Here is a 17,319-nt window from a genome sequence, read left to right on the forward strand (position 1 = left end):
TCCAGGTACGCCAACACGCATTGTCGGGAAAACCCGTGAAAAGACAAAGCTACACATTTCCTACCTATGTTCTGGGGGCTCAATGTCAGACCATGTTCACTCTCTGGTTGGTGGTTCAGTCTTTGGCAATCCCCAAGAGTCCCGGTGAGTTGACTCTATTGGTCTTTCTGTTGAGTCGCTCATATCAACTGGGCATCAATTCTTCACCTGTTTTTTATTTTTTTTAAAGACTCCCCAAGCTCCAGCAAATGTTTGGTGGTGAATCTTTACACTTCTTTCTCTCAGCTGTTGGGTGGAGTCACTCAGAGGACAGTTATGCTAGGAATCTGTCTGTAAGCATGATAGAGTATCTTTAGTGTGTCTGGGATCAGTGCTTGCCCACGGGGTAGGTCTCAATCTGTGCTAATCATTGGTTGAATGTTCCTTCCATGTCTGCTGTATCTATCTTTGTCTCTGAAGATGTTGTAGGCTGTGTTCATGGTGGATTGAAGGTTTTGTGGGTGTTTTTTTTTCCTTGTCACACCACTGGGAGTCATGCCTGTCTACAGAAGTGGCATATTAAGGATCTGTATCCCCAGTGCTAGAGTCACATCAATAGACACCCTGGGGATTTGCCTTTCCCAGGTCTCTGGCACTTCCTAGAGATGCCCACCCAACACTTGTGTTTTCCATTCCCTTTTCCCTGGATTCACTCTACGTAATCCCTCCAAACCCACTATACCTGATTCCTGCAAAACCACTATACCTATTTCCTCCTACCCATTACTTTCTCTACTTCCCGTCCCATTCAGTTTCCTTCCTCCCTGCATCCACCACAATATCTATTCTGCTAAATGCATTTTAACACAATATTTAGGAAAAAACACTGAGTAAGTATAGAAAGTATCCCATAAGTATTTGCGGTGGATGTTTAGGCAAGTTATGCACATATTAAATTTTATAGAGGTCAAAATTACTACATATATTGTTAGAAGAGACATTGTCTTCATTACATTTACCATGAAGGAAAAGCATTTATATATTCTATTAAGTTATACAAGGGAAACTGTTAAAAGAGTTATACACATCACACAACTTTATTACTTTTAATGCTCTCTTTATTGCAAATATTTACACAATGAAAAGTACAAAGGCTTAAACTCATGGGAGTGTACTTTGTTTCAAAGTTTAATTTTATATATACAGGTTGATGACAACAGTCATACTCAGAGGCGATAAATACATCAGGGAGATCTCTATTACTTTACCTGTCTTCTTTCCTTTATTCCTGATGAAGAGTCATGTCATTTGCAGCCCCTATTGTGAGAGATGGATCATAAAATGCCTGAGAGTCTACAACCCAGAATCCGTCTATAGGAAAGAAAAAAAGACAACATCTCCAAATGGTACATGCAATCAAAACTTTCTTGTAGATCTTAATACTTGAAACAAAATGCAAAGAGAGAACCCATTTCCTAGGATATTACAATATACAGGAAATGATAGCTGTAGGAAGCATTCTCAGGGGATTTTAAACATTTGTACCTAAGAATGAAACTGCCTCCATGAAGTTGATTTATTTCTTTGGCAAGAAAGTCAGTTTGCCTCTTGAAAGTTGTGCCATCTGTCCATCACTAGAGCAATGGCCATCTTTATGAATGTGAACAAATAAACACATACCAGTTTTCACTTCTTCAAACAATTTCAAGAAGGACCTGAAAGAGAATGTATAATGTTTTAGAGATACAATACAGGAATTTAAATTAGCCAGCAAAAATACGTTGTTAAAATTTTCTGCCTTCTATTAATAATTTAGACTATTCTTGCTATGAATAAAAAGATGGCTATGTAATGTCTACCAATCCCCAAAGCCTGAAACATTGTGGAAAACTGTCTTATTCCTCCATAACTTGGTGTCACTCTCATGTAGAAGACCAAGGAAATTTCTGTACTTTAATGTATTTGATATTGGGAGCATGAAAACAAATCTTTCAGTTCCAAGAACAAAGACATGGCCATCCAACGTGACCCATATGAAACAAAATCTTTCTTCCTGACGTCAATGAACTTTAGCACACTGGTAACAATGCAGAGAACAATATGAAGGAATAATCCTGTAATAATAATAATAATAATAATAATAATAATAATAATAATAATAATAATAATAATAATGGAATAATCCCCTCAAGGGATCACGGAATAAGGATAGTAAATGTTGAGATGTGTTTTTCAAGTGATATTGTATCCAAGAAAGCAAGTTTCAATAGGACAGACTCCTCACACATGAAAATTACTCAACCTGTCATGGCTTCACAGAGAGAGTTGAGAACCAGAGTGGTCTTTTAGGACAAGAGAAACATTCGCCAACCTCCTAAAAATAAAAGCAATCCAGACAGTCTGTGTGAGGATGGTTAGCTTATGCATGACGGACACACACACACACACACACACACACACACACAAACACACACACACACATGCAACACACACAGATACACAGAGAAACACAGAAAGAGACATAGACAGACAAACTGACATACACACAGACACAGACAGACACAGACAAACACACAGACACAGACACACACACATACACAAACACACAGACACATACTCATATACACACATGGAGAGACACAAAAACACATACAGACACACACAGAGACACACACACACATACACACATATACACAAATACAGACACACAGACGATAACCAATATACAGATACACACACACACAAACACACACACACACACACACACACACACACACAGACATACACTCATCTCTTGTCTCCTTCCTAGAGTGTCCAGGTGCACAACAGGTGTTAAAGGATGGAGTGGACCCAGGAAACAGTCAGCCAGCAGAAGATTGGTCTGCGTGAAAGTGAATTATGGTGTCTTCCAAGGATTTCAGTGTCACAGCTCTGTTAGAAGGTATTCAGGGACACACTATCATTGTGTGTATAATTTCTCAGGGTGAACAATGGCTAAACAAACCTTAGAGTGCAGGAAGGGTTTTCCTGTGCATTTACATCAGTTGCAGGTTTAAAGTACCAGGAAGTCCTCATTTGCTATATCTTTATAATCTCTTTCCCAGCATCAGTCTGTTGTTCAGGGATCTCCATTTTACCTCCTCAGAAATTGACTCCACTGAATGTGCCCCATCCCCGACCCTGAAGTCCTACTTGCTCGATTTCAAAGGATTGCAGGTTCGTACTCTGCATTCTCTGTCAGATTAAATCCTCAGGAACGTGGCCCTCTAGACACCATGAATTAATCAGTGTTTTCATCGAGTTTCCACATTAACTCGTATGTTCCCTATTTCTGGCTGTTTCTCTCTGCACCGCGCTTTCCCTCCATCTTCCCCGCTGACCCTCCCCTTCTGTCCTCAGTCGCCGTCACTCACTCACATAATCTGTTCCAGTTTTCCTTTCAGATAGGTCTATGCTTTTCCCCTCACGGGCCTTCTCCTTTCCTTTGTTCTCTCTGCATTTGTGGATTGTAGATATAATATGATTAATCGCACAGCTGATACAATGCATAGGTAAACGCCTTACATGTTTGTGTCTCTAGGTCTCAGTTCCCTCTTGGGCTGATTTTTTTTTCTAGTTTCATCTATTTTCTCTTAAGCTTCATGATATCATGCCTCGACCACTATGATGTCATTCACCCACCCCTATGATATCATGCCCCAAACCTATGATGTCATGCCCCACCTCCATGATGCCATGCCCCCGTCCCCATGATGTCATGCCTTTGCCCCTTGCTAAAGTGTTTGTACATATTCACCAGGTAACATTCTGAATGCTGCACTGTCAACCACACTCCTCCAGGCTCCCACCATTTATAGTACCTCCTCCTATCCTCTCCCATTCTACACTGAATAAGCAGAGGACCACTCTGGATACATCCCCACCCCGGGCACATCAAGTCTACGCAAGACTAGATTCATTGTCTCCCAGCAGGTCCTGAAAACGCAGCCCGGGTAGGAGAACAGGATCCACAGACTGGCAACGGGTTAGTGAACCCACGTGGTGACCATTGTGCTTCTCTACCTCTCTCAGTCCTTCCCTCAGCTCTTCAGTGAGACTCACTGAGCTCCATCTGATATTTGACCGTGCGCGTCTGCTTCAGTGTCAGTCGTCCCTTGGTGGAGCCTCGCAGAGGAAAATAAACATAAAATGCAAACATAAGAAAGGACCATTAATAATGTCAGTGTTTGTCGTTTGCTCATAGGATAAGTCTCACATCCGGCCACTTATCCTTTGGCCATTCCCTCATTTCCTCTTCCATCTCAGTCCCTGTGTTTCTTACACAGAGGGCAATTTCTGGGTCAAAATTTTGGGGCTGGGTTTGGGTCCTTATCCTTCCACCTTGGGTCCTCTGTGGCTACAGAAAGTGACCATTTCAGTATCTGTATCCCCACTGTTACGAGTCTCAGCTAAAGTCACCCTCATGGACACCAGTGTAGCCTCACCCATCCCAGATTGCTGGTAAATCAGAGATAGCGCCCACCCTGGACTGTCACTGATTTCTCTTTATTCTCTTGGCCCTCTTTCCCTCTTGCTCGTCTCTCCCAAGAAATGATTCTCAAACCACATTTCCCTTCCCATCCCCTTAGGCACCCACTCCTTTCCTTCCATCTGCCTCCTCTAATTAGTTTATTCCTTCTTCTGAGTGAAATTCAAGCATTTTTCTTTGCCCTTTCTCCTTGTTTATCCTCTTTGGTTCCGTAAATCTTAGTGTCGGAGGAAGAATGAAGAGGATGAAGAGATTCAAAATGGGGAGGAAGCTGGCCTTCTATCTTGGTATAAAAAACAGGGAAGAAATACATGGTCCTTTGGAAAGCTCAGTTAGTCCTTGGTAGGGGTTGAGTGGTATCGCTGAAGAGATAGCCTTGATCTGAGCCTTCCACATAAGGGACTAAGGAACTGTGAGGCTCTCAGAAGCAAATGAACTTCCCTGTTCTTATGGTTCCTGGAAATTAGAGAGTTTATATCCTTCATTCCTTTATTCCAAAACCCAAGTGTTGTGAAGGGCACGGTTGTTTTCCTGAGAGGTCATGACCTTTACTCTTCTTTTCTTTTTTTCTTTTCTTTTTTTCTTTTTTTTTCTTTTTTTTTTAACTTGACTATTTCTTATATACATTTCGATTGTTATTCCCTTTTCCGGTTTCTGGCAAACATCCCCCTAACCCCTCTCCCTCCCCTTCTTTATGGGTGTTCCCCTCCCCATCTTTCCTCCATTGCAGCCCACCCCCCAACAATCTAGTTCACTGGGGGATCAATCTAAGCAGGACCCGGGGCTTCCTCTCTTTTTTTCATGAAGAAAAGGTCCTAAGGAAGAAGGGAAAAACAAGTATTGTGTCCCTAACTCACGGTAAACTCCTCCATGCTTTGGATACCTATAGTGAAGTTTGGGTCTGACACTGATATTTGAGAGAGAGAAGTGATTCTAGTGGAGACTTCAATAACTCAGTCGTTCCACTACTATTACTCTGACTACCACTTCAGATTTCCGAGATGTTTCTATATATACATTTTGAATATTATTTCCCTTCCCAGTTTCCTGCACATAAGATTGCTAACTTTTCCATTTCCTTCTACTCTAACCAACCTTTCTGCCTCATGATATTGCCTTGAACTGGGAGACAAACTAGGGATGACAAGAGCTTCTCTTTCCAATGTTGCCGAAAAAGGCCATCCTATGCAACATATGCATTTGTATCCATAAGTCAGTCCATGTACTTTCTATGTACATTGGTCTAGTATTAAAAACTCTGGTTCACTGGCATCGTTGTTCTTATGGGGTTGAAAGCACCTTCAGCTCTTCTAATCCTTTTTCAACATTTACCAACAAGAGGTCCGTTTTCAGATCACTGGTTTGCTACTAGCATTCACTTCTGTATTTGACATGCTGTATCTGTGTCTCTCAGTAAATATCTGTACCCAGTCCCTTGCAGAATGTATTTCCTACCTTCATCAATCTTATCTAGTTTTTTTGTCTGATGTATACATATGTATTTGGTTCCTCTTAAACCTATGAAGTTAATTGGAAAGTTAACATGGATTCTGAACAACTATGTCAAGAATATAGAATTCAAAAATGACAATTTCAAAGAGACTCCCCCTGTTTTTATGAACCTACTGAAGTAGACTTTATTTTTTCTCCTTTTTTCGGAGCTGGGAACTGAACCCAGGGCCTTGTATTGCTAGGCAAGTGCTCTACCACTGAGCTAAATCCACAACCCTGAAGCAGACGTATAACTGGTCCTCAAGCCATTCTTTTCCCTGCATATCACACGGTATGTTACGTTTGGCCTGAAGAAAGAATCATGTAAATCATCCTAAACCCTCATGTCTGGCCATGGGAACATTGGAAGCTAGATAGGGTAGTACAGATATCAAATGGGACAAGAAACAGAATTCAATAGTCCATGTTGTCCTTTGCTTTCCTGATGTCTCGTAATTTTTCGATAAAATAAGAATTTGGGAGATTAGCATTTGAAGTAAGTACACAGAATTTACACTATTATAGTTACTATATAGCTGGGCCCCATTTGTGACCATATCTTTGCAGAAAATGGTATTGAAAACAGAATTTTTGTGTGTATTGAGAAATATTTACAAAGTCCCCTAACAAGGAATTTACAATAAGAAATTGAAATACAGGATATTTAAGTTCTTTTTTTTTTCCAGAGCTGGTAAGAGCACCAGTGGAAGGGGAAACCCTGGGTCCTGCTAAGATTGAACCCCCAGTGAACTAGATTGTTGGGGGGAGAGGGGCAATGGGGTGAGGATGGGAAGGGGAGCACCCATTAAGAAGGGTAGGGGGAGGGGGATGTTTGCCCGGAAACCGGAAAAAGGAATAACACTGGAAATTTATACAAGAAATACTCAAGTTAATAAAAAAAAAGAAATTGAAATACAATCAATATTCATTCAATTTTACGTCTGTAGGGAAAATACTGGTCATTGGGAAACAGAGAACACCTAGAAAATTCAACTGTATGTCACAAGAATGAACCTAGGAATAAAAGTATTATCTAGGAGAATCTCCTACTCTCCATGTTCCTAAATCTTTTTCAACCATGTCAAGCGCCACAGCATGTAACCACTAGTGAAGCAGCAAGAAGTCTCTAGCTTTAGAGAGAAGGAATATATAATGGTTTCCACTGTGTCACAGGAGACATACCTTTAAAGTGCAAACTTGAATCTTGTCAATGTAAGGAAAGTTGTTCATCAGGTAGTCCATGAGAGTTTTCAGTGACATCATCATTAGGCATCATGACCTTCACTCTTTTTGTCAAGTATAAAAGGTCCTAAGGAAGAAGTGAAAAAGAAGTATCTAGCTCTGAGTAAACTCCTCCATGCTTTGGATACCTATAATGCAGTTTGTGTCTGACACTGATATCTGGGAAAGGGAAGTACTTGTAGTTGAGACTTCATCATCTCAGTCTTTCCACTTGTATTATTCTGAATAACACTTCAGATTTCTGCATGAATATGTCTTACTTGGCAACTCTCTTTCTTTTATATCATTCTTTTTTTATTTTTTACCAAAATTTGATTTTTTAACTGAATGTTTCTATACTTACTTTTAAAATATTATTTCTTTTCCCAGTTTCCTGCCCATAAGGTTACTACGCATTCCATTTCCTTCTTTCAAATCAGCCTTTCTGCCGCAATGCATTCCCTTGAACTGGGAGACAAAGTAGGGAGTACAAGGGCTTCTCTTTCCAATGTTGCCCAAAATGGCCATCTTCTGCCACATATGCATTTGAAGGCATAGGTTAGTCCATGTACTTTCTTTTTATATTGGTCTATTATGAGAAAGCGCTGGTTCACTGGCATTGTTGTTCTTCTAGTGTTGAAAGCACCTTCAGCTTTTCGAATCTTTTCAAAATGTACCAACAAGAGGTCTATTTTCAGATCTCTGGTTTGGTCCCAGCATTCACTTCTGTATTTGACATGCTGTATCTGTGTCTCTCAGTAAATATTTATATCTGGCTCCTGGAAGAATGCACTTCTTAACTTCATCATTCCTATCTAGTTTGGTTGTCTGAAGAGTACAAATATAGATTTGGTGGGTCTTACACCTCTTTCGTCAAGTGGAATGTTCACATGGATTTTGCCCAACTATGTCAAGAATGTAGAATTAAAAAATGCCAACGCAAATAGACTCCGCCCTGTTTTTATGAACCTATTGAAGTAGTCGTATAACTGGTCCTCAAGCCATTCTTCTTCCTGCCCATCATCTGGTATCTTCCTTTTGGCTTTAATAAAGAATCATGGTAAAACATCCTAAACCCTCAAGTCTGACCATGGGAAACACTGGAAGACAGATCGCGTAGTACTGATATCAAATGGGTCTAGATAACCAAATCCAATAATCCATGATGTCCTTTGCTTTCCTGATGTCTGGTAATTTTTTGTTAAAATAAGGATTTGGGAGTTTATCGTTTGAAGGAGGTACACAGTATTTACACTGTTATGCTCACTCTATAGCTGGGCACCCTTTGTGACCAAAATCATTGCAGAAAATGGAATTAGAAAACAGAATTATCGAGTACACATTGAGGAATATTTACAATACCCCCCATCAAGGAATTAACCATAATTAATTGAAATACAATATTCATTCAATTAAAGGTCTGTAGGGAAAATACTGGCCTTTGGCAGACAGAGAAAACAGAGAAAATTGAACTGTATATCACAGGAATGAAACTGGGAATAAAAATATTATCTAGAATTATCTCCTACACTCCATGTTCCTAAATCTTTTCTACCCATGCCAAGTCCCTGTCTAATTTTCTCCATTGAAAGCATGTAACCACTAGTGAAGCAGAGAGAAGTCTCTAGCTTTAGAGAGATGGGTTATGTATAGGTTTTTATTGTGTAACAGGAGACATACCAAGAAAGTGCAAACTCGAATCTGGTCAATGTAAGGAAAGGTGTTCAGCAGGTAGGCTATTGCAATTCTCACTGATATCATCATTAGGCCTTCCCTGAAAAAGCTCTTTTATCCTGCAGAGGCCTAGCTTCTTTTGTGATGTCACGAGTGTTGTCCTGACTGCAATTGAATTGATGATATTCCTTCAGTACCTCTAGGGTTTACTAATTCGCTCCAAATTCAGAGTAAAGAGCTATTTGCAAAGGAGAACAAAGAGGAAGATGATATCAGGGATGGGGAGGAGGAAGCTGCCCTTCTGTCTTTGTATAAAAAATGGAAGAAATATGTGGTCTATAGGAAAGCTCGGTGAGTCCTGCGCAGGTGTTTAGTGGATTCGCTGAAGAGATATCCTTGACCTGAGCCTTCCACATATGGGTATTAGTAGTTGGGAGCCTCTCAGAAGCATCTGGACTTCCCTGCTTGTTATGGTTCCTGGACATCAGAGAGTTTATACCATTAATTTCTTACAAAATTCAAGAGTTAGGAAGGGAATAGTTGTTTACCTGAGTGCTCATGACACTTATTCTTTTTGTCACAGATGAAAAAGTTTCTAAGGAAAAGGGAAATGCAGGTATTGTGTCCTCAGCTCACAGTAAATTACTCCATGATGTGGATTCATTTAGTGCAGTTTGTGTCTGACCCTGTTATCTGGGAGAGAGAAGTGATCCTATTCGCCACTTCATTGTCCCCGTCTTTTCACTAGTATTTCTCTGCCTACCATTCCCTGTCAATGACTTTTTAGATTTCTGAGTAAATAGGTGTTATTAGTTGGTTGTACTCTTTTCTTTAATTTCTTTAATTTTTTTATTTTTTACCATATTTTATTCCTTATTATTAATTGGATATTTCTATATTTATATTGAAATGTTATTTCGTTTCCCAGTTTTCTGCCCATAAGATCCCTAACCATGCTCCTGCTCTTGTTCTATTATGCCCCATACTGCCCCTTTACGTTCCAATGAACTGTGAGTCTAACCCAGGGAGAACAAATGGGTTGTCCTTCCATTGATGCTTAAGGAGGACATAACCAGCCATAGTTGTGTCTCTGTACTTACATTGAATATTGGTTTAGTACCAGAGAGCACTGATTCATTTGCATTGTTTTTCATATGAGGTTAAACCCCTTCACCTCTTGTAATACTTCCCCAAAATCTACCAACAAGAGGTCCATTTTAAGTTCACTGGTTTGCCACTAGCACTCATTTATGAATTTTTTCTAAGGAAAGATCTATATCTGGTTACTGACAGAATGCACTTCTTAGCTTCATCAATATTATCAAGTTTTTGTGGCATTCATATATATATATATATATATATATATATATATATATATATATACAGTTCGATGGCTCCTGCAGTGAGGAAGTAAGGACGAATTTTAACATGGATTCTGCTCAACTAGGTCAAGAATGTAGAAGCCGGGTAGGAGATTTGGCTCAGTGGAAGAGCGCTTGTCTAGTAAGCCCAAGGACCTGTGTTCGGTCCCCAGCTCTGAAAGAAAAAAAAAAGAATGTAGAAAACACAAATGAAAATGGCAAATAGAGTCCCTCCTTTTCTTATGAACCTCCTGAAGTACAGTGTTCCCTGGACTTCAGTCATTCTTCTCCCTGCCCATCCTCCTGAATCTTCTGTTTGGCCTGAAGAATGAATCATGGAAAAGCATCCAAAACCCTCAAATCTGTCACTGGGACACTGGAAGGTTGATACTGTAGTATTGATATCAAAAAGTTCTAGAGAAACAAATTTGATACTCCATGTGGTCCTTTGATTTACTGATGTCTGAAAATTTTTGAAATAAATAAGGACTTGGGAGTTTACTATTTGAAGTAGGTACACAATATTTACACTGTTTTACTCACTCTGTACCTATGCTCCTTTTTTTGCCAAAATCATTGCAAAAAATTGAATTGGAAAACAATTTTTGAGTACACATTCAGGAATATATATTTCCCCTCTCAAGGAATGTAGAAAAAATATTAATACAATATTTCATCAATTGAAGGTCTGAAGGGAAAATACTTGCCTTAGAAAACAGAGAAAACCTGGGAAATTGAAGTGTATGTCACAGGAATGGACCTGGGAATAAAATTATTATTCAAAGACTCTCCTCTTCTCCATGTTCCTAGACCTTTTCTCCCATTCCAAGTCCCTGACTAACTTTCTCCATTCAGACAACGTAACCACTAATGAAGCAAAGAGAAGTATCTAGCTTTAGAGAGATGTAGTATGTAAAGTTTTCCACTGTGCCTCAGGAGAAACTCCTTGAAAAGCCACTTTCGAATCTGTTCAATGTAAGGAAAGCTGTTTAGCAGGTAGTCCATGCAGCTCTCAGTGACATCACCATTAGGCCGTGCCTGAAAAATCTCTTGTAACCTGGAGATCCCTATATTCTTCTGTGATGTCACAAGTGTTGTTGTGTCTGCAACTGCCGCTCAGATATTCCTTCAGTACCTCTAGGGTTTACTAATTGGTCTCTAATTCAGAGTCAATAGCCATTTGGGAGTGAGAAGAAAGAGGGTAAAAAGAACAGTGATGGGGAGAAAGAAGTTGGCCTTCTGTATTTGTCTAAAAAAGGAAGAAACACTTGGTCCATTGGAAAGCTCAGTGTTTCCTGGTTAGGGGTTGAGTGGGTTTGCTGAAGAGATATCCTCTATCTCAGCCTTCAACGTATAGGACTTAAGAACTGAGAGTCTCCCAGAAAAATCTGGACTTCCCTGCTCCTTGAAATCAGAGAGTTTATATCATTAATTTCTTTATTCCAAAAGCCAGGTATTGGAAAGGGCCCAGTTGTTTCCTGAGAGCTCATGGCTTTTATAACTTTTCCGAGAAGAGAAAGATCCTAAGGAAGGAGGGAAAGACAAGTATTGTGTCCTCAGCTCAGAGTACACTCCTCCTTGCTGTGGATTCCTATAGTGCAGTATGTGTTAGACAGTGATATCTGGGAGAGAGAAGTGCTTCTATTTGAGACGTCATCATCTCAGTCTTTCCACTAGTATTACTCTGACTACCATTCCCTGAAAGTTACCCTTTAGATTTCTGAGTCAATAGGTGTGATTTGCTTGCAGTTAACTTTTCTTTTTCTCTCTCTTTTTTATTTTTTAGCAATATTTATTACTTTTCTAATTGTATATTTTTATATTTACATTTCAAATATTATTTCCCAGGTTCCTGTCCATGAGATTCCTAAGCAGTGCCACTAACCTACTTCTATAACCCCCGTTACTGCACGTTGACATTCCCTTGAACTTGTAGTCAAACCTAAGGAGGAGGAAGGGCTTCTCCTTCCATTGCGGCCCAACAAGGCGTTCTCTGCTACCTATGCAGTTGGAGGCATAGGTCTGTCCGTACACAGTCTTTGAATATTGGTTGAAAAAGCTCTTGTATCCTGGAGAGCCCTAGCTTCTTCTGTGATGTCACAAGTGTCGTCTTGACAGCAAATGCCTCACAGATATTCCTTCCTTATATCTAGGGTTTGCTAATTGGCCTATAATTCAGAGTAAACAGCCATTTTGGAGGAAGAACAAATAGGATGAAGAGATCAGAGATGTGGAAAAGGAAGCTGGGCTTCTGTCTTGGTATAAAAGGAAAGAAGAAATATGTGGTTCTTGGGAAAACACCCTGGGAAGATGGCTTTAGTTCTTTTGTTCTCTAGGTGCACCAAGCTCTTGGAGAAATTGCTGAACATCCTAAAGACCTTTGGGCCGATGGTTAAGTTTCTAGATACCCGTTTTTAGATTTCGATGGTCCTGGGGATTGCATGACTGATGGTAAATGTTTCCCAGGAAGAGTTTGAGAGTCAGACTGATTTTTAGATGTTTTAGAAGACATGGAATTTTTCTGATATAAAATAATTTTCTGCATATCCATTAATAAAAAGGACACTAACTGGCAAGCCCCAACACAAGGAGGCAAGTAAAATCATAGATAAAGCAAGAAATTAATCTTTACAACAAAAGAAACAGAAGCACACAAGCATAAACTAACCTCCAATTATGAAAATGAGAGAAAGTGACCATCACTAATCCTTAATATTTCTCAACTTCAATGGACTCAATTCCCCACTAAGAAGACCCATGCTCTCTCTTCCACATGGAGGTAGTCTCTACAAGGTCCCTCTACACACTCCCGGCATTTTACTGAGTCCTGATAGTCTCATACCTCTCAGGTCTCTGGAATATTCTAGAGCCACCAACTACCTCCAACATTTTAGCTCCTGAGATTGCCTGTTTCCATTAATTCTGCTGAAACTCAGGGTTTCAGTCTTACTCCCCACCAATAACTGACCATGTTCCCCTCTTTCCCTTACTGTCTCCTTTCTCACCCGGGTCCCTCACTCTTCCCTCCTGAGGTTCATTTCTTCTCCCTCTCTAGTGGGATTGAGACTCTTCACTTTGGCTGTTCAACTTGTTAAACTTTTATTATTTCTTTTATAAATATTAGATATTTTTGTTTACATATCAAATATTATTCACTTTCCCAGTTTTCCGGTCATAAGAGTCCTATCACTTTGCCCACCAGTTCTTCTATAAAGGTGTTCCCCCTCACCAACCACTCCTTTCCCAGCACCCCCTGACATTCCCCTACACTGGGGTACTAGCTTTGGTAGGTTAAGAGCTTCTCCCCCCATTGATGTCCAACAAGGCTACATATGCAGCTGCAGACATAGTTCTGTCTATGTACACTCTTTGAATATTGTTTTAGTACCAAAAAGCTATGGGTCATTGGTATCGTTGTTTTTATGGGATTGAAAGCCCATTCACTTCTGGTAATCCTTTCTCCAAATTTACTAACAAGAGATTCGTTTACATTCCACTGGTCTGCCAATAACCTTCATTTCTATAATCGGCAGGCTCTACCTGTGTCTCTCAGGAAAGATCTATATCTGTTTCCTGGCAGCATACACTTCTTAGCATCATCAATCTTATGTAGTTTGTGGCAGATCTATCTATCTATCTATCTATCTATCTATCTATCTATCTATCTATCTATTTATCTATCTATCTCTATCATATATATATATACATATACATACTTATACATATATACATACACACACACACATATATATACATATACATATATATATATATATATATATATATATATATATATATATATGTATTTATGTATATATTTGGTGGCTCCTACAGCTATGTGGTTAGTTGGAATTTTAGGATAGATTCTGTGCAACTAGTTCAAAAATGTAGAATTAGCAAAGGCCAATGCCAATCAGACTCCCTCCTGTTATTTTTGAACCTACTGAAGTTGAGGTATCTCTGGACATCAAGACATTCTTCTTCCTGCCCATCCTGCTGAGTCTTGTGTTTGGCCTGAATAAAGAATCATGGTAAAACCTCCAAAACCCTTAAGTTTGGCCCTGGGAACAGGAAGGTAGATATTATAGAACTGACATCTAATGGGACTAGACATCCACATTCTATAATCTATGATGTCCTTTTGCTTTAATGCTGTCTCCTAATTTTTGGATAAAATAAGGATTTTGGACTTCATCATTTCAAGTAGGTATACAATATTTACACTGTTATATTCACTCTATATATTGGCATGCTTTGTTGCTTATTAATTGCAGAAATGGAATTGCAAAACAGAATTTTTGTGTACACAATCTGGAATATATATATATAAAGTCTCCTATAAGGAAAGTACAATACGAAAATGAAATACAATACTCAATCAATTAAAGGTCTGGAGGGAAAATACTGGCCTTTGGGAAACAAAGAAAACCTAGGAAATTGAAGTGTATGTCACAGGAATGGACCTTGGAATAGAATTATTATCCAGAATAATCTCCTCCACTCCATGTTCCTAGACTTTTTCTACCCATGCCAAATGCCTGATTAACTTTCTCCATTCAGAGCATGAAACCATTAATGAAGGAAAAAAACTCACTAGGTTTGGAGATGGAATACATAAAGGTTTCCCCTGTGTTACAGGAGAGATACCTGGAAAAGGCACTCTCAAATCTGGTCAATGTAAGGAAATCTGTTCAGCAGGTAGGCCATGGCAGTTCTCAGAGACATCATCATTAGGCCCTGCCTGAAAAATATCTTGCAACCTGGAGATCCCTATCTTCTTCTGTGTTGTCACAAGTGTTGTCGTGACTGCAATTGCCTCTCATATATTCCTTCAGTACCTCTAGTACTTACTAATTGGCCTCTAATTCAGAGTAAACAGCCATTTGGGAGGGAGAATAAAAAGGATGAAAAGATCAGATATGTGGGGAATGAAGGAAGCTGGCCATCTGTCTTGGTACAGAAAAGGAAGGAATACATGGTCCTCGGTATAGCTCAGTGAGTACTTGGTAGTGATTTAGTGGGAATGCTAAAGAGATAGCCTTTATCTGAGCCTCCCACCTATGGGAATCAGGAGATGGTATGCTCTCAGAAGAATCTGGACTTCCCTGATTTTATGGTTCCTGGAAATCAGAGAGTTTATATCATTAATTTCTTTATTCCAAAAGTCAAGTGTTGGGAAGGGCACAGTTGTTTTCCTGAGAGCTCATGACCTTTACTCTTTTTGATAAGAAGAAACATGTCCTAAGGTAAAAGGGAGAGACAGGTATTGTGTCCCTAGCTCAGAGTAAACTCCTCTATGTTTTGGATATCTATAGTGCAGTCTGGGAAGCAGCAGTGCTATTAGTTGAGATTTCATCATCTCATTCTTTCCACTAATATTTCCACTGATTACCAGTTTACTTCTCTGAGTCACTAGGTATGATTAGCTGTCAGTTTTCTCTTCGTTTATTCCTTTCATTTTTTTATGTTTTAGCTTTATTTGTATTGATTTTTTTAACTTGATGTTTCTATATTTACATTTAATGATATTTCGTTTCCCATTTAACTGCCCATAAGATTCCTACCCATATCCTTCCCCTTCTACTTTAACCCCTCTGACTGTGCATTCACATTCCCTTGAACTGGGAGACAAACCTAGAGTGGGCCAATAGCTTCTGCCTCCATTCGTGATGAACAAGGTCATCCTCTACCACATGCAGTTTGAGCCATAGCTCTGTCCATCTACATTCATTGAATATTGGTCTAGTACCAGAAAGCTCTGGGTCATTGACATTGTTGTTCTTATGGGATTGAAAGCTCCTTCACCTCTTGAATTCCTTTCTCAAAATCTGCCAACAAGATGTCTGTTTCAGTTCACTGATTTGCCACTAGCATTAATTTCTGTAGTTGACATGATCTACCTGTGTCTCTCAGGAAATATCTATATCAGGTTGCTGGCAGAAGGCACTTTTTAGCTACATCAATATTATCTAGTTTTGGTGGCTGATGTATATATATATACTTTTGTGGCTCCTACAGCTATGTGGTTAGGTGGAATTGTGACACGGATTCTGAGCAAGTAGTTCAAGAATGTAGAGTTCAGAAATGACAGTGCCAAATAGACTCCCTCAAGTTATTATGAACCTATTGAAGTTGAGGTTTCACTGGTCCTCAAGCCATCCTTCTTTCTGCCAATCCTCCGATATCTTATGTTTGGCTTTCAGTGATAATCATTGTAAAACATCCAACCCTCAAGTCTAGCAATGGGAGCACAGGAAAGTAGATAGTATAGTACTGATATCAAATAGGACTAGAGAACTGAATTCTATAGTCATTATGTCATTTGCTTTGCTGAAAATAAAACTGGAAACAGAATTTTTGAGTACACATACAGGAATATTAATAAAATCTCTTATCATGGAATGGACAATGAGAAAGTGAAATACAATATTCATTCAATTAAGGTCTGTAGGCAATATACTGGCCTTTGGAAATAGAGGAAACCTGGGATATTGAACTCTATGTCACAGGAATGAACCTGGAAATAAAATATTATCTATAAGAATCTCCTTCACTCTTTGTTGTTAAATCTTTTCTAGCCATGCTAAACCCCTAACTAACTTTGTCCATTGAGAGCAGGTAACCCCTAATGAAACAAAGAGAAGTCTCTACCTTTAGAGAGATTTAGTATGTAAAGGTTTCCACTCTTAAACAGGAGACTCTTCTGAAAGTGTCACCCTCAAATCTGGTCAATGTAAGGAAATCTGTACAGCAGGTAGTCTACGGCAGTTCTCAGTGACATCATCATTAGGCCCTCCCTGAAAAATCTCTTGTATCCTGGAACCCGAGCTTCTTCTGTGATGTCACAAGTGTTGTCCTGACTGCAACTGACTCTCAGATATCCCTTCAGTACATCTAGGGTTTATTAATTGTCCTTTAATGCATTGTATACAGCAATTTGGGAGGGAGAAACAGAGGATGAAGTGATCAGACATGGGGAATATGAAGCTGGCTTTCTGTCTTGGTATAAAAATGGAAGAAATACGTGGTCAGTGGGAAAGGTCCTTGAGTCTTGGGTAGAGGTCG

General features: G+C 39.4%; 1 long non-coding RNA gene across 1 annotated transcript; it reads right to left on the reverse strand.

The window, feature by feature from the left end:
• Positions 1-1,139: 1,139 nt before the first annotated feature.
• Positions 1,140-17,038, reverse strand: LOC134484610 (uncharacterized). Its single transcript, XR_010062116.1, has 5 exons — positions 16,906-17,038; positions 7,181-7,307; positions 4,042-4,143; positions 1,525-1,694; positions 1,140-1,350 (listed from the first exon to the last, which is right to left on the reverse strand). It is a non-coding gene; the product is annotated as an uncharacterized LOC134484610 (long non-coding RNA).
• Between the last annotated feature and the right edge of the window lie 281 nt (positions 17,039-17,319).

Source organism: Rattus norvegicus (assembly GCF_036323735.1).
Source record: "Rattus norvegicus strain BN/NHsdMcwi chromosome Y unlocalized genomic scaffold, GRCr8 chrY_unlocalized_18, whole genome shotgun sequence".
Classification (NCBI taxonomy): domain Eukaryota; kingdom Metazoa; phylum Chordata; class Mammalia; order Rodentia; family Muridae; genus Rattus; species Rattus norvegicus.